This window comes from Elephantulus edwardii, unplaced genomic scaffold, assembly GCF_000299155.1.
Source record: "Elephantulus edwardii isolate Elephantulus edwardi_28Jun2011 unplaced genomic scaffold, EleEdw1.0 scaffold00114, whole genome shotgun sequence".
NCBI classification, from domain to species: Eukaryota; Metazoa; Chordata; class Mammalia; order Macroscelidea; family Macroscelididae; genus Elephantulus; species Elephantulus edwardii.
In genome coordinates this window covers 10,213,667-10,238,432 of record NW_006399864.1, presented here as the reverse complement: position 1 = coordinate 10,238,432, position 24,766 = coordinate 10,213,667, and the positions used below count along the sequence as shown (strand labels likewise).

Genomic DNA, 24,766 nt, shown 5'->3' with positions numbered 1-24,766 from the left:
AACAAACAACAACAATGCAAAAGTTGGAAACATAGAAAAAGGACTGTTGGAATTTATGGACTTGGTGACAGAAGCAGGAAATTGAATGATGGAATTTTATATAGTAAATTATTTATTCATTAGAAATACCTTTTATAAAAAACACAAATGATGACTATACACATCAAATTTACCCGATAGACCACACAGGTGTCAGATTGACATCTTTGGAAATAATTGTTGGGGAAACTCATTACTAACAGTCAGAACCAGTCCAGGAAACCAGGCCACTGTGGAAACTACCATCAATTACTCATGTGCAAGTTCAAATTAAAGTGGAAGAAAATGGGAAGGAGTCCAAAAGAATAAAAATATGACCTTGAATCTCTCCCACTGGAATTAAAAGATCATCTCAAGAGTAAGTTAGAGCCATTTATTATTCATTTTTTAAAAAAAATATAATTATATAAAGAGCTCTGGTGGCCTAGTAGTAAGAAGCTGCCCTGTAATCCTGAAGGTGTTGTTGTTGTTATGTGCCGTCTAGTCATTTTCGAGGTGGTTCAAATCCACCAGCTGCTTCATGGGAGAAAGATGGGCAATATTCTGTCATGTGATTAACTGCTTTTGAAAAACTGCTTGGAGGTCAGCTTTGGGTTGGTTCCTACACAATGGTACACAAGAACGACAGCATATCTAATTCAACATTTGTACATAACAGACCAATTACTAAAAATGCACAGAAAATTGGACTAAACTTGCTGTTTATAGAAGCAAGAAGTGTATGATCACTACAAAAAGAAAATCTCCTATAGAAAATTCTCTTTTATATAATCAGGATCAGCATCTTCTTTGTCTACAACTATTCCGAGGTTTTTCCCCCCTGATATTAAGACCATTTTTGGCCAATAGCCACCATTTGTCTATTATTTGAGGTCTTCACAACGCAGGCATGACTTTACTGAGCCAGTTAGCAGCAGCACCATGTTAACTACTTTTTTGCTATTGTGAGCAGAGCAGAATTTCTCTGGTTCACTGAAGCCTCTGTGACACAATCCAAGGGAAACCAAGGGAAGGCACAGGACGCCTTCACAGACTATATCAAAACCCAAGCCACTCTTGGGAGGTGGAGTTCAATGAACAGTGAGCCAACTGTACATAGTATTGCCATAGAGTTTCTGAGGCTGTAAATCTTCTTGGAAGCAGTATGTATTCTTTATTCACAAGGAGTAGATGGCAAACTCAAATTGCCAACCATCTGGTTCTCACTCTCATGCTTAGTCCATTGCACACCCAGGACAACTCAGATAATCTCACCTTTAAAAAGGCAAATTTATCTTAAATCATTAAGTCATCTTTCCCTCTTTTCTAGGAGTGAATGTGGGAAGATACAGAAAATGGATTTTTTCATGTTGATTCATGTTGATACAATATTCCATGGCCATCAAAAGTCTCCCCTCCCCAGCTACTTATTACTGTCTTATTACTGGGGGGATTAATGAGAAGCTTCATTTTAAAAGATCATATTTATATGACTTAATCACTTTTAAATACTAGCAAATCACTTAAGAGATCTGGTATGTTCTCCTACAATACATCACATAAGAAAACATTATGACAGACTTAGAGCTATTGGATTTCTGAGTGCTTTTATATTAAATATACCACATTGGTCATCTATAACTGATAAGGCTTTAATTAGTCAGATTACTTTAATGTGAAATGGTGACCTAATGGAGCTAAAAATCCAATAATACCGAGATAGAAAAGCGCATATGGATAACAATAATGATAAGTGCTACTATGTAGAGTGGTGATTAAGTCTGTGGCTTACTTAAAATTAAAATAGCAACACTTTATTTGATTTTATCTCTTATTCATTCACCATTATTTTACTCAGATTTGGCATTCTGAAAATGTGTTTTAAGTTTAGAAATTAACACAAGTGGAGCTTGAAGTTGCATCAGATTGACAAATAATAGCTTTACATCTGTGGAATTTGTATGTATTAATCTAGTAACTAAAATATATTGAACTAACATTAAAATTAATTTAATTCAAACCCATGAGGGTCTAACAAAATCATTGTCTTTACATAAGGGTAGCAAGATGTCTTTGGGAGACAGTTTTTGGAAGACTATGGGAAATGTGTGTTTCTGACCAGCTAAATCCATTTCTGGGATATTAAGATTAAGATTAAGGAACTTATCTAGCATACAAGGGGGAAAATAATATTTTTATAACAGAATTACTTTTGCTTGTCAGTAATTTGGAATAAATAAGATATCCTGTATTAGAGTAGTTTATATTGCTGCATGTTAGGTGTTTACTGAAACCATGCTTATGCAATGAATTTGTCAATGTGACAGATGTTTAAGCCTTGATATAAGTGGGACAAAAAAGCACAGACAACTACATGCATTTTGTAAAAAGAGTGTAGCCAGTGTGAGTGTGGCAGTGTCTGTAATCCTCAAGAGGGATGAGGCCCCAGTAACAACAACAATAACAACAACAACAACACCAGGCTAATTCTTATGAGGTGAGAAAAGCACCCATGCTTCTGCACCTTCATCTATCAATTTTAACACCAAGTCTCTCATTACTCCTTAATGGGTTCAATAATTCATAGTAGTAACCACAAAAATGATAGATAATACCATTGTGTGGTCTATTAGGTAACTGTTGTTGAGGTTGTTATGTGTCATTGAGTTGCCTGTGACTCATTGTTGTTGTTATGTGCCATCGAGTTGCTTGCGACTAATAGCGACCCTATGTACAAGAGCCCTAAATGTGGTTCTATCCTGTGCCAACCTCGTCATCTCAAACACACTCATTCCCACCACTCCAATCACAGAACCAATCCATCTCATCGAGGGTCTTCCTCTCCTGTGTTGTCCCTCCACTCTCCCAAACATGATGTCCCTCTCCAAGGACCAGTTCCTCCTTGCAACATGCCCAAAATATGTCAGAAGAAGCTTCAGAATCCTTGACTCCAATGAGCACTCCGGCTTCACCCTCTCCATGACAAATCTGTTTGTTCTCCTAGCAGTCCACGGTATATTCAACACTCTTCTCCAGCACCACAGCTCAAAGGCATCAATTCTCCTTCTATCATCCCTATTCACTGACCAACTCTCCGATGCTTAGCACATAATTGGGAAGTCTATAGCCTGGATTAGGTGCACCTTAGTCTCCAGCTTGATGTCATTGCTCTTCAGTACTCTTGAGAGGTTCCTCACAGCTGACTTTCCCAATGTAATTCATCTCTTGATTTCCTGGCGATTGCTACCGAGAGTGTTGACTGTGGAGCCAAGCAAACTAAAACTGTTAACTATCTCAATCTCTTCACCATCCATACTGCCAATTGGCCCAGTGGTGAGAATCTTTGTTTTCCTGATGTTGAGCCTCAATCCATATTGAAGACTGCAGTCCTTCACCTTCTGCAGCAAGTGCTTCAGGTCCTCCTCAGTTTCAGCAAGCAGTGTTGTGTCATCTGCATAACGCAGGTTGTTGATGGCTCTTTCACCAATCCTGATGCCACGTTCCTTGACCCTAAACACAATAGCTCAGAAACTTGGCTCCCCCACCCTTACTCCTATTACTCCAGTTATTGTGTTAATCCATCTCATCTGAGGTCTTCCTTTCCTGCCCTGTCCCTCCACCCTTCTGAGCATGATGTTCTTTTCCAAGGACTGATCACTTCCGGCAACATGCACACAGTATGTGAGATGGAGCTACAAAATTCTTGCCTCCAGGATTTCACCCCATCTAGGACAGACCTAACTGTTATTTTGGTAGTTCAGGTATGTTCAATACTCTTTTCTAGAACCACAACGTACAGGCATCAGTTCTTCTGTCATCCATAGTCATTACACAACTTTCTAATACACAACAAGTAATTGCCAAGACTGTAAGCTGGATCAGGACACCTTAGCCTCTAGACTAACATCATTGGTCTTTCGTACTCTGGAGTGGTCCCTGAAAGCAGATTTTCCTAATGCAATCTGTCTTTTGATTTCCTGTCTTCTGGTGCCAAGAGTGTTGATTATAGAACCAAGCAAGCTGAAATTTTTAACAATCTGTTCTCCATCTATCAGGGTGCCAGTAGTTGGCCCAGTAGTGAAATTTTTTTTTTGTTTTGTTTCATTTTTGATGTTGAGCCTCAATCTGTATCAGATACTGCAGTCCTTGACATTCTGCAGCAAATGCTTCAGGTCCTTCTCATTTTCAACAGGCAAGGTTGTATCATTTGCTCAATACAGATAGTTGCTGTGTCTTCTTCCAATCCTGATGCCACATTACTCCTCATAAAGACCAGCCTCCTATATGATCTGTTCCACATATGAAGAGAAAAGGTCATAGGTTATAATTTGAAAACACTAAGCATAATTTTTTTTAAATCAGGGCATCTTTTTAGTTGTAAAAGTTTACAGTTCAAGTTGGGAACACTCAGGACACGATTCTTTAGTCAGGACAGCTTTTTCACAGACATACCCGAAGGCAAGCCTTCCCCTGACCTTCAACCTTGTGGCCAAGGACCCTGCCTCATGGCTCTAGGACAGTGTTACAAAGCTCTTTTAATTCCACCAAATATGTTCCTTCTCTTCCTCCCATTTTGTAAGGGAGACTTGGTGAGGGGCCTTGTGTCTCCCTCTTCCTCCCACGTCTGAGAGAGCCTTGGTGAAGGCCCTCACATACGGCTCTGTGGGGTCACAGTTCCAGTTGATCTCTGTCTCACACCAGCCTCTGCTTCTCAATCATCTCTATTGCTGCTGGTACCAAGGCATTTCAGTCTTGATCTTGATCAGTCTTGCACAGGAATGTCTGACCCAGTTACACATTCTATACACTCTGCTTCTTTTTCCTTGATGGTGGTGAGATTTTTATTCAATAAGTACAAGCACCTCATCAAACCTGCTCAACTTAAGGATGGCAAAATAGCTAAACTAACCAATATCCACCTTTGCGCATACTCCTACCCCCCAAAAATGCAATTTGTCTTGCATTATTAGCAAGATATTCCTTGGTGGTTGTTGGGGAGCCTTGGTGGCCTACTTGTAAGAAACTGTGCTACAATCCCAAGAGCATGCAGTTCAAATCCACCAGCTGCTCCATGGGAAAAGGATGGGCAATCTCCTCCCATGTGATTTATTGATTCTGGAAATCTGTTTTAGGGTCAGCTATGAATCCGTTCTGACTCAATGGCATACAACAACAACAACAACACTCATTGGTGGACCACAAACATCTCATATATGCAGAATCTTCCCCAGCCATGTGGTGAAATTCAAAGTGAAAGGCTGAAGAAACCACATTGAATAACCCAGTATAGCATACATATTTATGTGAATTTTATTTATGTGCAGATTCCTTTAAAATACATTTTGAAATACAATTACAACTTGTCATTGTAAGATGCCGTCAAGTACTACTCATAATGACCCCATTAAAATAGATCTGAAGCCTGTCCTATCCTGTGCCATCTTCACACTCTCTAATACATGAGCCCATAACTACGCTGTCAATCCGTCTGGTTGAAGTTCTTTCTCTCTTTCTCCATCCCTGTACTTCCCTAAGCCATGATGTCCTCTCCACAGAATAGCTTCTTCTAGCAATATACCCGGAGTATGTGAGATGAAGCTTTATCATCTTTGCCTCCAAGGATCACCCCAGCTGTACCTTATCCAAGACATATGTGTTATTCTTCTGGCAATCCTTGGGAAATAACTGTGATCTTCTCCAGCACCACAACTCAAAGGCATCGATTCTTCCTGTGTCATCCTTATTTACCGCCCAGCTCCCAGGAGACTGAGAAGTGACTGAGAAGACCATGACCTGAATCAGGCCGACCTTAATTCTGAAAATAACATTATTGCTTCTCAGTAATTTGGAGAGGTCTCTGACAGTAGACTTTTCTTGTGCAACATGTCACCTGATCTTCTGACTATTGGTACCAAGGATGTTGATTGTAGATCCAAGAAAGACCATGTTGACAGTTTCAATCTTTTCTCCATCTGTCATGATAATATCGCCTATCTGTCCACTGGTGAAATTTTTGCTTTCTTGATGTTGAAGTGCAATTTATAATGAAAATGTCTATCTTTGCTCCTCTGCAGCAAATGCTTTTAAGACATCCCAAAGAAAATTGGATGAATGGGAGTCTGCTCAAAGGATTGAACATAGAAGGAAGGCTGTTGAAGCAAGTTATAAAATATTAAACCAAAGCAGTATCTGTCTACTTGTGAATAAGACATTCAGATTCCATCATTATAACTTTGAAAGAGGCACAGCATCTGAAACATAGCAGGTTACTTTTGATTTGTCCTTTGTAGAGAAAGCAAAACAAACGGCTACAATGTAATATGGGCTTTCTCGTTAGCAGGGCAACACTTGCTTTACCAGAGTGCCACTATGTGCACTTTTGAAGACATCTAATGTTGTTGTTAAGTGCCACTGCATTGGAACTGACTCATACCTGACACTCCAGCAGGTTGATGGAGACTGTAAATCACTTGGGAGGAGACTACTCATCTTTCTCTTGTGGAGGAAGCAGTTGGCAGGTTCAAATCACGTTCTTTTGAGGTGACAGTGCAACTTCTTAATGCTAGGCAATGCACTTGGTCTTAGGCACCAGGCTGTTACGTGTTTGCAAATGCACTTGACACTAACTCAAAAGAAATATACATATAGTTATGCATACATTTAAACAGAGATAAAGAGGGATATATTTATCAAAGGAATAAAAGAAGATAACACATAATCTGAAAGCAATCATTCAGTTTCCTGATATGCTCATGTGCTGATAATAACCAGAGTATTATTTTATCACATTCTTTTTATTTCTTTGCACTGATAAACTTGAGAGTAGCCTATACTTGGCTCTATCTTCTTAATCCACATTTTGTTGCTATTGTTCACTGTCATCAGGTGCTTTTTTACGCATGGAGACCTTGCATACAATAGAATTAAAGGCTACTCAGGCCTGAGCCATCCTTACGTCCTTACTTTGATGAACTTCTCATTGTTGCCACGCTATTGGTCCATCTCACTGAGGGAGGCTCACCCTCTTTTGCTCAGACTTTCTTTATCAAGCATGATGTTCTTTTCCAGGGACTCATTTTTCTGTCAGGAGGACGTGAGACAAGTTCTCACCATTTCCTTCCTTTTTAGGGTACATTGTGGCTTTATTTCTACCAACACATACTTGGTCATTTTTCTTGCTGTGTTCAAAATTCATCACCAACATTATTACTATTCTTAAATTCCTTAGAATTTAGATTACTATTTCACCATTCTGTTGTTGCTGATGTTAGGTGCCCTATGAACAAAAATTCTGAACCCAGTGCTGTCTTGTGCCATCCTCATACTTCCTGACACACAAGAGCCCATTGTAGCAGTCACCTTGTCAGTTCACCTGGTTGAGGGTCTTCCTTCCCTTCACTAACCCTTCACCCTTCCCAACATCATGTCCCTCTCTAAGGAATAGCATCTCCTAGGAATATGTCCAAAGTATGTGAGCCAAAGCCTCACTATTCTTGCCTCCAAAGAGCTCTCTGGCTGCGCCCTCTCCAAGACATATCTATTCATTCTCTTGGCTGTCCAGTGGTCTTCTCCAACACCACAGCTCAAAGATGTCAATTCTTTCTCTGTCATCCTTATTCATTGTCCAGGTCTTGTATACATAACTAGTAAACTGAAATACCATCATCTGAATCAGACCTCAGTCCTTAAATTGGCATCATTACTCCTCAATAATTTGGAAAGGTCCATAACTGCAGATTTCCCAGTGCTATGTGTCTCTTTATTTCTTGACTGCTAGTACCAAGAGTATTAATTGTTGTTCCGACCAAGATGAAGCTGTTGACAGTTTCAATCTCCTCTCCATTCATCATGAAATTGCCTATCGGCCCAGTGGTAAGAATCTTTATTTTCTTGATAATGAGATGCAATCCATACTGAAGGTTGCATTCCTTGATCTTTTGTAGCAAGTGCTTCAAGTTCTCATTTTCAACAAATGAAGTTGTGTCATCTGCATAATTCAGGTTATTTATGAGCCTCCCTCCAATCCAGATGCCACATTTCTCTTCATAGAGTCTAGCTTCTTGGACGATTTGCACAGCATATAGATTGAAAAGGTATGGAGATAGAATGCATCCCTGATGCACTCTCTTTCCAATTACCTACCATGCAGTGCTCCTCTGCTCCGTTTTCACAGTGGCCTCCTGGTCCAGGTATAGGCTTCTCATGAGCACAATCAAGTGCTCTGAGATTCCCTTTCTTCTCATTGTCAGCTACAACTTGTTATGATCCACACAGTCAAATGCTTTTGCCTAGTCAATAAAGCACAAATAAACATTCGTCTGGTATTCCTTACTTTCAGCCAGGATCCATCTGACATTAACAATGATATCGCTGGTGCCACGGCCTCTTCTAAATTCTGCTTAAACTTCTGACAATTCCCTATCTTTGTACTGTTCTAGCCAGTTTTGAATTATCTTCAGCAGCATTTTGCTTGCATGTGATATTAATGGTACTGTTCTATAATTGCCACATTTAGTTGGATCATCATTCTTAGTAATGGGAACAAATATGGACCTTTTCCAACCTGTTGGCCAACCATCCATCCTCCAAGTTTCCTGGCGTAGACTGGTGAGTGTATCCAAGCCTATGTCTGTTAATTGAAACAAGTCATTGAAACAAGTCAATTGGTATCCCATCAATTCCCGAGGCCTTATATTTTGCCAGTGCCTTCAATGCAGCTTCCACTCCCTCTTTCATTACCATTGGCTTCTGTTCATATAGCACTTGCTGACATTCTTCATTGTCAATCATCTCGTCCTGGTATAGTGACTCTGTGTATTCCCTCCATCTTCTTTTGATGATTTCTGAATCATTCAATTTATTACCAATAACATCTTTTAATATTGTGACATGAGGTTTAAACATCATCCTATTGTCAGTAAAATTATAACTCATTCCAAAGGGACCATTGACTCTTCTTCTGTCCTTCTGCTTCTTTTCAGTGTGCACTTTCTTAGGTCTTGCTTGGTACAACCTGATTGTGCATTAGATGAAAATAGCAAGCATTTAATCACCATTTACTCTGTGGCAAATATGGTTCTATGAAGGTCATTAAGTGCTTCTTTAAATCCTTGTCCTACCCATGTTCGAGCAAGGGGTCTGCCAGTGCTTCACTGGGATAGTTACCCTGCTTCATTTCCCCTTGAAATCAATACTATGTTGTGTTTCATACTCATACATTAAGATATAGAGGATTAAGGAGCTGGTTTTCACACACACAAAGATATAATTTCAATTCAGTTTACTGGGCATATTTTTTATTAGAAAAGAACATTTGAAAAATGTAATAGGTAGAGATATTTTTACTATTATCTGACTATTATTATTTGCCTCTATTCTTTCTAAACTTCTTTCTAAACTCAATAGGAAATGAGCTTTTGGCCATTTGTCAAAAAAATATTTTTCTTCTGAGTTATTCAGTATGTCTATCTACATCAGAAATATCAGCCAGGTAATTATTTAAGTGTGGTTTAGACCTGGGTTAAAAAAATACTTTTAAAAATGTCATGATGATGGGCCTTTGCTATTTCACTGGCATGAAATTTTGTTATAGGAATTCAAAGATCACAAATATGGAAGGTCTGGAAATTTTAAGATAAAGGAATTTCTTTGTATCCATTTTAATGAGTACAAAGTTTGAATTGCAAAGTGGTAAATGTAGACGAGGTGAACTGGCTTTTCACCCAGAGACACATTACAAAACTTGCTAGCTTCCGGTTGATTCTGACCCACAGTGACCCTTCAAGATACAGCCTTGGTGATATAGTGCATAATGGATGAATCTGCTAACTGAGAACAGAAGTTCAAACCCACTAGTTGCTCTAAGGGAGAAAGATGGGGCAGTCAGTTTCCCTAAAGATTTACAGCCTCAAACCTCTATGAAGCAACTCCATTCTGCCCTGTGTACACTATGACTGATTAAAGAACAACTCATAGCAACCCTTTCTAAAGTTTCTAGGCTGTAAATCGTTGTGAGATCTCTCATCTTTCTCCAGGGGAGCATTTGGTGGATTCGATCACTGATCTTCTGGTTAGCAGTCCAACATATTACGCAGTGCACCACCCAAATATGATATTGTAAATTCAGTCTCTCGTCTTCTGTCCTCCTCTGCTTCCTGGTTTCTTTATTTACTTTCTCTCTTCCTTTTCTCCATCTTACGAGCCCCCACGTGAAGTCAGCACATTGCTAAGGGCATGTGACAATAGCCAGGATGAGGGGCGCTGTTTCTATGAAAACCTCTTTATATCTTTTTTTCACCCTCCCTTGCAGTAAGCACGACATATTAGCTTTAAAAAAGTACACACACACACACACACACACACACACACACACACACACAGCTTTATTCTGCGCCAGAGCAAAGATCCTCAATGTTGGTGCCAAGTGGCCACCACCCAAGAGGCTGCAGAACTCCTGGCACCAGGCAGATCTGATGGCTGCAGCCAAGTGATTGTTGCTGAATTTACCTGTGTCGAAAGGTCAGCCTTGCAGTGCTAAGGCTGGGCACAGTTACTGAAGGCAAATTGGATTGTGAATGGAGGCCCTGAGGCATGTTCTGCACTTTGCAACTGGTCTGGCCGGCTCCTCCACCTCCGAAGTCTGCCACGGGCATGGGAAACACCTGGGGAGAGACAGAGGCAGCCAAGGCGGCCTCGCCAAGGTACAGTGTTGACTACCTTTGCTTTCCACACTGAACATACAGTAAGGGCTGTGTTCTTATCAAGTGATTTTCCAATACACCATGTCAGATAAAAACCCTAAGTCCTTATGTGAGATAATGACTTGGACCTTTCAGCACAATGGTCAGGTGCTGTTGACTGCCTCTTGTATGAGTCTTAACTCAAGGACTGCGTCTATCTGAGGAAATGTTGATGAGTCAGAGAACAGCTACCTCCATCGGGGTAGTTTGGACATAAATAATAATATGTAATGCTCAATGAATATTATTATCTGGCTAATCTATGTATATTGTCTTTATGATCTGTGACTAATACAGATGCAAATATACACAAGATAATGCATAGAAAACAATTTCTGAGGTAGGTGTGTCAGAGACAATAAGATTGGCACAGGATAGAGCAGGGTTTAGGGCTACTGCACATAGGATCCCTGTGAATCACAGGCGACTCAGTGGCACATAGCAACAACAAGAACACCATGTCCATACTAGTAAATATTACTTTAATTTCTTTTATTATAGAAATTTGGGGGAGTGGGCAGGGAGAAAAATGTACAACAATGATTGAATGGAAATGAAAAGAAATTATTCTTTATCTTCATCAGTGAAAGAGCACACAGAGTCAATGTTACATAACTATTAATTATATTGTCCCATTTTCCTTCTAAATAGGGAACTCTGGTGTCACAGTGCATTAAGCATTGTGCTAATTGAGGGGTCGGTGGTTCAAGTTTACTAGCTGCTCCCAGGGGACAAGATAGCCCATCTCTTCTCACAGAGATTTATAGCCTTGGAAACTGATGAAGGTTTGCTGTGAGTCAGGTCAGATCAGCGGCAATGGATATTTGAGTGTGTATTTTTTTAAATATGGAGCTGTGTGGTATAGGGGGTTAAGTGCTTGGTTGCTATTTGAAAGGCCAGTCAGTGGTTTGAATTCACTAGTTGCTCAGAGAGGAAAGTCCTGGTGATCTGTTCCTGGAAAGACCATAACTTTTGAGGCCAGTCTTAATGCAAGGTGTTTAGAAATGCTAAGAGTTGGATTCAACTCAGTGGCATACCACAACATTTTTATAAATGAAAAATGGGTAAAATGAAAAGTTTTATCTTGTTGACTAGAGACTTGGAGTAATGGATGAAATACTGGAAACCATCAGATGGGAACTCCTTCAACTTCCTATACCTGAATCAAGGTGCAGCCATCCATGTTTCCTCCTTCCCTCTAGTTACTGTTTTTACTGAGAGGTGAGTTTGTCTTCTTCATTCAGAGATATATATACATATATACATACATATATACACACACATATACATACATGCACACGTATATACAAAATCCTTCTCTCTACCTTCCTTCTTGATTGCATACTCCCTGCTTGGTCAGAAATTACATTCTATTACTCTCATCCTATCCTTGTAATATTGACAAAGGTCTTCTCTTTTGTATATAAATGGGGTTTATATACTCACATCTTCTCAGGCTTTAGGACAATCTCCCTCAACTCTAATGCATCTTTCCACTCCCTTCGACCCTTCACTGTTAAATTCATGTAAAATGTTGTCTTCATTTGCCATTTTGCTTCACTTCCTGTTCATCCTTGAGCAAACAGTATGGAGATTGCTCCATGGTCTAACACAGTGGAGGGTCAGTGAAGGAGAGGAGGACCCTCAACCAGGAGGATTGACCTGGTGACTGCTGCAGTGGGCTCTTGTGCGTCAGGAAGTGTGAGGATGGCGCAGGCTAGAACAAGGTTCAGATCTTTTGTTCACAGGGTTGCGATGAGTTATACTTGACTTGATGGCACTTAACAACATCAACACCATCAGTCATCTCATCAAAACTGCCCTTGTTGACCAACAACAGAGCTTGCTCCGACCAATGGCTTTCATGACTGGATTCAGTTAACAGTTTTAATTCTTGGTTTTCCTTTACTATTCAGCATCACCTGTTCTTTGCTAAAATTATTTCCTCCATTTGAGGAAGCATCTCATCCCCGCTGGTGTCTTTGACAACAAACTCCTACGGGATTTTTCTATTTCCTAGGCCTTTTTGTCTTGGTGTTGGTTGAAAGATAATCCAGACTGATTCAGAGTGAAAAGACACTTACCTCCATTCTCACCATTCTCTAAGAATTACTTTGATTAAATTAATTTCTTCTTCATAATACAGGGTGGTGTCCCCTCAAACAGATAATTTAAAAACACTGGTTCAATATTTATTTAAAGATGCATAAAATAAAATTTTCTGTTGACAAGTTTTTCTCAAGATCTCTGTCAACTTTAATCAGACAAGACAAATTTATTGTCACAATTATGAAGAGAGTTTTAGGGGATAACTTAATTAATAGATGCAAAATTGATAATGATTTCCACTGGCTTTTTTTTGTTTGTTTTTTATTTATTATTATTAAATTTTATTAGTTTTAATGAACATTTACAGAGATTTTGGGTTTTCATTCATTCATTGTTGCACTGTTTTCTCTACCCTCCTCCCCAGTTCGTTCTTCTTCCCCCCCCCCACCATGTCTGTTTTAATTGTCCAATTGCCACAGTGCTTGTCAAAGCCAGTTCTGATTAATCTCCTTTGTCAGTGTGTCCTTTGCCATTCCCTATCTCTCCTCCCTGAAATACAGTATTCTTAAAGACAACAGAACCCTATCTTGTTGGAATTATAGATTATTTTGGTGAAAAGTTTCTCTCGAGGAATCTCACCAAAATTACCAAATCAAAACACTGGTTTTAACAGAATAATTGAGGCAAATCAATATTGCTTTGAAAAGTCCCAATTTTTCCCTTTAAGTGAGTTTCTCGATGAGTGCCGGCAGCCTGTGGACCCGAGTGGCCTGGCCTTATTATGGTGTTGGTCAAAGCCCAGCAGAATTCCCACAACCCGGAAGTTTCACCCTTTAATTCTAGGAGACTCAATATGGCACTATCAATTTCAGTGCACTTTTTCAATAATTGTTACATTTCCAAAAAAACACTGGATACCTCAGAATTAGACTGTCATCAAACAATACTATATTTTTCAATGATCCCTTAGTTTGAAGCCCTGCCCCTCTTTGTTTTTATCAAAGTCACATAGACGCTCTCCAGCTTACTTTAAAAAAAAACAAAACAAAAAGTCCACCTAAAAGAGTTGTAGTTCGTAAATAACCAATAAATACACCGCTGGCTTGGAGACTTGGGGCCTGCCACTGTGCCTCGTGCCACTGTCATTTTTCTCCAAACGCTGCCTCTGCCATCGGCGTCCTTATGCTTCCTCTAGCGGAGGCCGTCAATTCTACAATCTCAGCGTTTAATTTGTTTAATACCCATTCTATGGCTTCTCGACCTTTACTAGCGTTGGAAGAGATGGTACTCGCCATCAGACTTTCCAGGTAGCTGCTGGAGGCTGAGTGAGAATCGTTTTGCCCGGGTGCTGAGGATGAGGCTTGTAGATGAGCCTATCGTCCACAGAGACCACATTTGTAAAGGAAATATTAGTGGATTTCAGTTCCATCGTTTTCTCTACTGGGTCAACTACAGAATGCTCCTGCACGTATGTCTTTGTTCGAGCTGCACCGGTAAGAGATCGCACCACAGAGGGCAGGCTCCACTCCGTGCTCAGAAGCCGCAGGCTGTGCAGCTTACCCGAGGGGTCCACATGCCTGTGCAGGACGTCGATGCCCACCACGCTGGGGTTCATCGGGTTGGGGTACTTCTGCATCGCAGCCGTTGTGACTATTTCCCAGGGGTGGTTGAAGACATGCTCGGAGGTCCAGATCTTCATGGTGCTGGGGACCCGCGCGACGACCCGGCGGCAGCACTAAGGCCCAAAGAGGCCAGAAGCAACTCTAGCCACGGCCCCGCCCCCAGCCGCCAGCCAGCGCGCAGAGCGACCCTCGCTGATCGATTTCCACTGGTTTTTAATTCAAGCTATAGATTGGTGTCTCAGCTGAGTTTGTCTCCTATGATTATCGTATAAGTACTTCTAACAATGGGTGGCATGTTACCTTAAAGGAAAGCCATTTTTCTTTAAAAAGTCCATGTGTGAAGCAAGTAGTTAATGAACTTGGCTGGTAAGTAAAAACTTGGAGGCTTAAGCTCATTCAGAGGTGCCTCAGAAGAAAGAGGTGGCAATATGTTTTTGAAAACCAGTCACTGAATGTGTTGCAATTGGTTCCATGACAACAGTAGCTATTTTGCTATTTTACTTTTGACCAGCTCTACCACTCTAGTTTAGGTCTAAATCTCTTGTGTGTAAGTACTATTTCATTTGTTTTCTATTTGGTTGCAACTGTTGCTGTGGTTATGTGCCATTGAATTGACTGCGACCATTAACACCTTATGCACAATAGCTCTGAATGCTACCCCTCCGAATGCTACCCTACCGTGAGCCAATGTTGTTCAACAGAATGGTCTACAATGGTGACGATTTTGTAGATATGTACTATTTCATAGAACTTTCTATGATAGTTGAAATGTTCCATATTTGCCTGCCACATTTGATAATTGAATACTTGAGATATACCCAATGGATGGAGGGACTCAATCTTTAACTTTTCATTAGTTTGAACAAACTTAAAATAAAATATAAATAATTATATGTGGTTAGCACCAATCCTGTGTGATGACAGAACTACAAAATCAGCCAACTTCTTCTTCTTCTGCATTGTAAGCCTTTAGTTATGTTACATCTTACTAAATGTTAATTTTCTTTAATTTCTAGCAATGTCTGGTTTTAATTGGTTTTGGTCAAACATTTTTCTAAGTGGTATAGCACTGATCTATGCATTGCTGTACAGCAGTAACTCGTGGTTGCTATGATGCTGAACACTGTGACACTGATGTGTCAAATGCGATAATGGTTACCCATGGTGGACAGTGTATGGTGGAGCTCCCCGATTAAAACAAGCTTGGAAGCAGGAGTGGCATCCACTTCCGAAATAGCTTGACTCTGGAAACTCTATGAACTTGGAGAAACGATGAAAGTTATAGAAGTGTTCAGATCTTTCATTCATAGGGTCACTATAAGTTGTCTATGATTCAACAGCATTTAACAACACATCAACAACAATATAATTTATCAACTCATCTCATACCATTAGAAACATTCTGATTTGTCAAAGTTTCTCTTAAACTACAGGATCCAGAATAAAAGTTTATTTTCCAGAAGTGTGTCAAATGCAGCAATTTTGTTCTTAGTGGAATCTTAAGTATTCATGAGTTGGACATTGTGTTTATTCAGGAAGCCCAAAGTTACCCAAATCAGGTCAAAAGAAACCATATTAGTGTTTTATTTACAAAATTAAAATTTGTATTCAAAATTAAAATATACAGATATTTTTCATACCTGTTGTTATGTGAGTTTTTAATGTAATTAAAAATTATTTAGAAACATGTAGTCTTCACCATGTCTTGCTGAATATGGTCTCATACATTGAGGATGTTGTACTTTTCTAAGGAAATTTTAAAGTTAAAAATATAAAAATATGCATTTAAATTTATACTTAAATTGCTACATTTTCTTATGATGGATTGATAACTTGATTTAAATTTATTAAACAAAAAAGAAGTCTTTCCTTTGTAGGAGGGTGCAATTTGCTTCTATCCAGAGGGGCATAGTCAGCAATATGTGGACACAATTTTTTTTTAGTTGTCATAACTCAGGGGAAGTGTTTCTGCTACTGACATCTAGTGACTAGAGGTCAAGGATACTGCTAAACATTGGAAAATGCCAAGAACAAGCATTTTCCCCACCCCTACAAAAATAGAGCAATGGAATTATGTGACATTAAATATAACTAGTATACAGTTTGAAGGTCTCCAATGTAGAGAAAGAGGGCTAAGAAAGCTATAAGGTAACTTTGCAATTACAAATTTCTATGACTAGAGATACGTAGATTTGTTAAAGAGTATTTAGAAACCCAGAGTTGGGCTGCATTTTGGGCTAAGAGATGAATCATTTCAGCTAGTTTCAGCTTGAGGGTCAAGAGAAAGACACAGCGTAGCAGAACTGGTAGGCTGAAATGTTGGTAAACTGAAGTTAAGTGGGAGCGGGAAGGTGATGATTGATATAGTCACTGTGAACTGGTAATTGACACCATAGTGATTGAATGCTTAAGGAGTTGTGGGTTAAAAAGTATAGAAGCATTTCCTTGTACTTTAGAAGCCCAAATCTTTTGCATAAATAGCAAATTTTTAAGTGATACACTGTAAGAATTATTCCTGTTATGCCCATCTGTTTCAACATGAGGAATCAACATTTGAATACCAACCTTTCCAAAATAAAGGTTCCTGGACAGATTTCATTTTCCCTTTGCTAACAGTTTCTTTCTTTTACCATCGATAGTCCTTTTTCTCATTTGAAGTAGAGGTTATCACATTTAATACTCACTTCTGCTCAGGGTTTACATGGAAAGATTATTAACGTGTCAATGGTAGGACGAATGGGTTATAGTTATGCTGCAAATCAAGATGAGAGGAGGTGAGGGAGAGGAAGAAAAGAAAAAGGAGGTTCTCCATAAAGAAAAGTGTAGTCTAGTCTTACTTTAAGTTTGCCTGCTTTCTGGCTTGGTTTTAAAGCAATTAATAGCTTCAGTTTATAATTGCTAAACTTGGAAACATTGAAACACCACACCCTGGTGTTGCTTATAATGAATAGTCTTTAGAACAAATATATTTTTATCAAAGCACCTAGAGACAGCCAGCCACACCCATCATGCTATTAATCATCCATATGTTCTGTCTGTCCAGGCTTACCTGGAAGAAGTGACAGGGCAGGGGTTTTCCTCATTTAGATAATTTGTAGGTGAATTATTTTAATACCTCAACCTGACCCCTGTGAAGATTACTCTAATGTATCCCCTTCTTTCTTTTACCCTAGACCCATAATCACTGTCAGAACCCAAGATGTTCTGATATCCGGACAATGATCAGATAATTGTAATGTCACCTAATTCTACAAAACTCTTAGGTGGCTTGGCTGTGTTGCTACTGAAGAAGCAACACCCAGACAGACAGACTGCCACTGGTTCTGTAAAAGCATGAGTTGGCAATAACTAGGACCTTGCGAGATGTGGAGTTTCCAGATGGGAGGAACCAGTTTGGTTCCTCTTAACTCTCTTAGAAAAAAGATTCCTTGACTTTACTGCTTGTGAATTGTGAGTGTTCTTAGTTATTTTTAATAATATTTACAGCTTCTCTAGCCACAGGCTTAAAAACAGTCTTAATCATATTATTCAAATAGGTAGCTCACCATTCTGAATAAGCGGTGAACCAGACACACTGAGAATACCTGGATAGTGCCTTGACCTTTTCCACCCACGTAACTGACAATGCATGGAATGCAAAACTGGGTTTCAGCTGCAAAGCTGTCTACAGTGTTTCTTTTTTACATGGAGAGGAAGCCACCTACTCACAATTAATTCAAAGGATATGGAAGTATCTATGTTGAAATCTCCCCCCTCCCCCGCCCCAGGCCTGCCATTGTATCTGAAATTCTTATCATTACAGTGGATTCTTTGTTTAAGATACCATTTCAGTAAAAGCACCTTTTTAAATGCATAGAATTACCCTGCATTAGTGTTCATTAGGGTAAGAACATTAATTCATTTGAATCTGTTTCAATTTAGCACATAAAAATTTCTTTCTCTCTTTTTTCCCCTAACCTTACCCTTCTTTCTTAGAAAGCAGAGATCTGAGAAAATAGGGAATTAGGATATTTGATACGAATAAGAAATCAACAGTGTGTGGCATCATGGTCCCTGGTGAAACTATTGTAATGTTGGTAGGTGGGCAGTGGACTGGTGAATTGTTCTCGGGTTGTTGATGTTGTTGTTGTTTGACGTCTAGTTGCCTGTGACTGAAGTTGCCAGCTCTGAAGTCTACCCTGTCCTAAGCCAGTCTCACAGACTCTGACACACCTATCCCCATTGCCCTAGTTACCGTATCAATCCATCTCATCTGGGTTCTTTCTTTCCTGCGCTGTCCCTCCACCCTTCTGAGCATAGTGCCCTTCTGCAAGGACTGATCTATCCTGGCCATGTGCCCAAAGTATGTATGATGGAGCTTCAAAATCCTAGCCTCCAAGGAGAAACTTGGTTTTATCCTCTCCAAGACAAATCTGTTTTTCTTGGCAGTCCATGGTATGCTCAAGACTCTTCTCCAGCACCATAACTCAAAGGCATCAATTCTTCTTCTGTAATTTTTAGTCATTTTCCAGCTCTCTGATACATAGCAAGGAATTGCAAGTCCATGGCCTGGATCAGGCACACCTTAGTTTCTAGACTGACATAATTGCTTCTCAGTACTCTGGAAAAGTCCCTGACAGCAGATTAGTCTTTTAATTTCCTGGCTGCTGATGCCAAGAGTGTTGACTGTGGATCTGAGCAAGCTGTAACTGTTAACAACCTCAATCTCTTCTCCATCTATCGTGGTGTTGCTAATTGCCCACTGGTGAGAACCTTTGTCTTCTTGAAGTTAAGCTTCAATCCATATTGAAGACTACAGTCCTTGACCTTTCGCAGAAAGTGCTTCAGGTTATAGGATAAGAATGTTAAATGAAAAAAACACCTGCGATGCCAGTATCATTGACACTAATGTCATTTTTAGTAGTAAGGAGAATATAAATAAAGAATTTAAAATATTATTTAATGTGTGCCAAAAACCTAAGACAAATGTTACACACTCATCACCTCCTTTAGTTTTCACAACTATAAAACAGAAGCAGAGGCTCAAAAAAATAAGACCCATCTAGGTACAAAGATAGTAAGTGGGAGATTTGAAATTCAAATCAGTGATTGCAAATTCACATTATTAAACACTACTCATACTGTTTTTTTGCTTTATTTTCACCTTGATTTGTCTCTTACCATTCTTTCAGACATTAAGCTTCTGCCATATACTGTTGTCCTAGAGTGTCTTAACCTTCTTTTCTACTTACTCAAATGTTCATATGGTTAATTGGGAAGTTACCTCTCTATTGTCTTCTATAGTATGAGATGTTTGGTACAGAATTGTTTTCCTTTATAATTTCCATAGCCTGAGTTTAATATCATCCTCTGACATTTGCTAAATGAATTAATTTGGCTATGTTATTATTAAATGCTGTCAAGTCTATTTTAACTTATAGTCACTCACATGTACAACAAAATGAAATCCCTGGGTCCAGCGCCATCTTCACAGTTGCTGCTGTGTTTAGGTCTATTTTTGTAGACATTTCTCAATCTGTCTCATTGAGGGTCTTCTCATTGCCATTCCCCTTCTCTTTTACTATACATGTTACTCTCTTCCAGGGACCGGCACCTCTGCACACAAGGCACAAAGGGATATCCTTGTTCTCTAGCAAATTAAAGAGTTCCTTTGCTGTAAACTTACTCAATGTGACTTATCACTGGATTTTATCATCTGCTACTTGCATGGGTGATGATTCTTGATCAAAATAAGACAAAATAAAACATTTCTTGCTTCTAAGAAACATTCTGACTGTATTTCTTCCAGGACAGGTTTATTCATTTTTCTGGCACTCATAATTTTCTCACATCATAATTCAAAGACAATAATTCTTCTTCAATCTTCCTTAATCATTGCTCAGATTCATGGTCATATGTTGTTGTTGTGTGGGCATGCGAGGTTATGGAAAAGACTGTAACTGGAGGCAGCCACACCTTAGTCCTAAGTGTGATATCCTTGCTCGCTACCACTTTTAAATGATCCTTCGCAGCAAAATTGTCTATAGTTTGGCTTCTTGATTGTTGCTTCAGTGAGTGTTGATTGTGGAGCCAAGAAACAGGAAATCCTTGATAACATCAATATTTCTGTTTTGCAAATGTTGTTTCTTGAACTAGCTGTGATTTCCCCACCTTCCTTTTATATTCGAATATAAGCTATACATAAGGCTAGTCTTTGCTCTTTATTAGTAAATGCTTCAAGTCTTCTTCATATCACAGGTGGTAGCATCAAAATATTGCAGGTTGTTCATGAGTTTTCATTCGTGATGTTGTGCTCTTCTTTTGACAGTCTTATAAAATCCAATTTTATTGGATTCTTTGCTTCATATATACAGTTAATAAGTATGGGAAAAGAAAGCAACCCTGACGGATGTCTTTCCTGATATGAAACCACACAGTATCTCCTTGTTTGGACATATTTTTGGCCATACTTACCCTGTGCATTGTGGAATGCTCATTTGCCATTCTAAAGTTACCAAGAAAAGATTAATTGTTCTTTTCACAGACTCTTTATAGAAGGTAGGAAGTTACAATGTAATTTTAGGGGGAAAAATTCAATAGTTATTCCTACAATTTATATCTAAGTCACTAATTTTCTTGGTATAAGATAGCTTGTAATTTGTTCTTCCTCCTGCAAGTAGAACAAAGATGGAGAAAAGGAAATAGATTTTTAAAAATACTGTTATTTATACCTTTAAGGGCCTATAATTATGAAACTTTTGCCAAAGGGGAACATACCATAATGCAGGCACTGTAAGAATGACGAAAACAAAATGCTTGCCAATTTATTATCCAAGGCATCTATGAATAAATAATATGGATGAGTGTGTAAGGAGATATAAATATGTATCCTACAGATAGAAAAACACCTTATAAATAACTTTAAAAGAGACGTATAGCAGTGCTGTAAGTGTGGGAAACATATCACATATGGCCCTGGAGACATAACGTGAAACATCAGAGAAACACGTGGTTGCTTTTCGTAGTCGTGGGAACCTAGAAATTTGCCTGGATTTCTCTCTTTCTAAATTCAGTGGGTATATGAGTATGAATGTATAAATGTGTGTGTATGTGTGTGTGTGTGATTTAATAATACTAATGCTCGTAAAAAGTTAATACATATTTCCAACTATTTATGACTTTTTTACACAACAAATCAGTGCTTTTTTAAAATTTTAAATATAGATTGTGAATGCCTCTGAAATAAAAAAGAAAACAAAGCAAACTTACACTCATCCTCTCAGTTTTCCGTCACCTGGCCAGAACAATGACATTTTAGTAACCCTATTTAACCAAATCAGCCAAAGTGTGGATGTTGTTTTATGATGTATCTGTGTGGGAGTATTAGGACAAACTATTAACATTGTACATTTATTGAGACTATCTGGTTTCAGACTGATTAAAGCAGGCTCTAGATTGAAATATGAATGAAGCACAAACCCAACGTTTTGGAAATTTGTAGTCTTATGGGATAAGCTAATTTTAAATCCCAAATCCCAAATGAATGTTCCAGAAAGTTCTTGGTTTGCAGATCCGATGCCATTTTCATTTTACTGAAACCCAGCCCTACCACTGTTAAGCAGATTCTGTTGGCAAATCTCCTTTAGGTGTCCAAGATTATAAACCTTCATGAGAGAAGACTCTTTGTTTCCCTGTGGAGAAGCTGGTGAATTTGAACTACTGACCTTTTAGTTAGCAATCAAGCACAATATTTGCGATGTCACCAGTTTACTGTCTCAAACTTTGTGCTTAGAAATAGTCATCCAGTTGGTACCAGCAGTCAGGAAATCAAAAGACAAATTACACTGGGAAAATCTGCTATCAGAGATCTCTCCAGAATACTGAAGAGCAATGATATCAGTCTAGAGACCAAGGTGCACCTGACCCAGGCCATGGTCTTCACAATGACTTACTATGCATCAGAGAGCTGGAAAATGATGAAGGATGATAGGAAAAAAATTGATATCTTTGAGTAGTGGTGCTGGAGAAGAATATTGAATATGGTAGAACAACAAAGAGGTTTGTCCTGGAAAAGGTAAAACCAGGTTGCTCTTTGGAGGCAAGGAATTTGAAGATCTGTATGACACACTTTGGGCATGTTGCAAGAAGAGACCAGTCCTTGAAGGGGGACATCATACTTAGAAGGGCAGAAGGACAGTGCAGGAGAGAAAGACACTGGATGTGATGGATTGACTCAGTGACTGGGGTGTCACTGTCTGTTTGCTGGCAACAAACAGTGACACCCTGATGGGGGTAAGCACAACAGAGACACACTACTCTGGGAGAGGATCAGAGAGTCAATCCAGCTCAATTTTATTGGGGGTTGCAGCGTACTTATATACAAGCAAGTAAACAAGAAGACAGGATAGGGTGGGCTTACAGATGTGGGACATGCAGATTGGATAGGAGAACCTCAGCCTCATGCAGACCACTCCCAGCTCAACAGATGTGGCAGCCATCTTCCCAGTTTGTGAGCTTTCTCAAGCCGGTAGCTTTTTCTACCCCATATTAAAGTCCATCAGGAGGCTTGCACTTATCCAGATCTGTCCTGGCTAGAGGCCCTCCCTTCCTCTCCAACATTCCCCAACACTGGGGTATTAGGGATAGGTATGTCAGAAATAAGGTTGTCTCAGGATAGAGCAGGTTTCAAAGCTGTTGTACAGAGGATCCTATGAGTCACAAGCAGTTAGATGGCACATAACAACAACAGTTATGGCTGAGTCTCCCAGGATTGTTTGAGGAAATTGTGAGAATTCTTAAAATATCAGCACTTGCTCTGCGTTTGATGACTTCTACCTTTGTTTTGACCACTGTCTTGAATCCATCATGAGTTGCAGCATGGCACTTTTCTGTTTTAAAAGATATCTATGCCATCAAATGTTCCTTCTACTTCTGATCCCAGAGATTACCAAAGAGAACGAGATAATGTGAGAAATACTTGGGATCTGAGATGGCTTTGAGAGAAAAATGAGAAGATGTTTAAGTGGACATTCAAGTGAGAGGAGAGAAAGAAATCACAATTTATGAAAGGGCCTAAAATGTGACTTATTTGACCTAGAAAGAAAATGTATTTGGGAGAAATTTGAGTCAGATAGCAGCTAAAATTTAACCAGATGTGAGAGTCTTTGAATACAGGGATTAAAATGATCCTTGAAATTCACACAGAGAAACTGAAACTTGTTTCTGAGGGCTGTAAAAGAGGTGAATCTTCTAAGGCACAAGTCACTAGATAGCGCAAAGTGGTTTAAGGTTGTGGAGACCTTATTTGAAAGATGATAAGCCGATCATGACTGAAAGATGAAGAGCTATTATAGAAGAGTAAAAACTTCATGTTGACTATGTCACGTGATCCTACTAACCTTCATCTGTGGGCAGATAACAGACCAGTTATCATGATCCTGCCTGTGTGGTCTAAGGCATTGAATTTGCTCTTCTTATCAATTCTCTGTATTCATCTGGCCACCAAATTTTCATGTGTGTCTTTGAGTTGGAGTTTATGTTACTTACAAATGCTTTATGTTGTTGTATGCAGGAAATAAATCCAGTGTGGTGAAGGAACAAACACTCACAAGACCTGGAATAACAAGACCTTTTTGGGGATGCTTTATTGATTACACATGACCTGAATGAGCTCTTTATTCTTCAATCTTTTCATCTCTGAACTGGGGAGAGCGACCACATTACAGCAAAATCATGTTGGAAAACATTGGCTCTTTCCAATAAAGGAGGATTGTTAAAAATCATCAACTAAAATGTTAAAATTTTTCACTGCTATTTTAATTTATACAACACTATGCCATACGTTGTATTTTAATTACTAGCCAGGTTTCTAAATGTAGACTCTAATTTGTTAAAATATCTGTAATGTAGGTAAGCTAGCATAGCTAAATACCCTTGCCATTTGCTTATACAGATTGTACATACACATATGTACCATATGCACACATATGGTGACTTGCTATGTGGCTATATGGCTAGGGTTTGTGTTTTTTAGCAGTTTCATTTGTGGAGGTTCAGAACTGTGTTTATAGATGTGAGAAAGGAAGAAACTCTATTCCTGACACTGATAATTGAAATAGTTAACATGGACATAATTAACTATGTAAAACATTAGTTTTGCAGTTCATAAAACATTACGACATAATTTTCACTGTGAGGGCACTTAAGCGTGGAAACAGATCTGGGTAATAGGGGTGGTGGAGAGGATGACATGGAATGAATTCACGAGCTGGGCAGTATGTGGAGTAGAGAGTCAGTACTTGGTGATACTATGGTTGTTGTATTGTAGAGTCGGAACCTGCCCACAGCTGATCCTCTGGT

At 39.1% G+C, this 24,766-nt stretch overlaps 1 pseudogene; it reads right to left on the bottom strand.

The window, feature by feature from the left end:
- Positions 1-13,948: 13,948 nt before the first annotated feature.
- On the bottom strand, positions 13,949-14,505 carry LOC102875421 (annotated as a pseudogene).
- Positions 14,506-24,766: the final 10,261 nt, after the last annotated feature.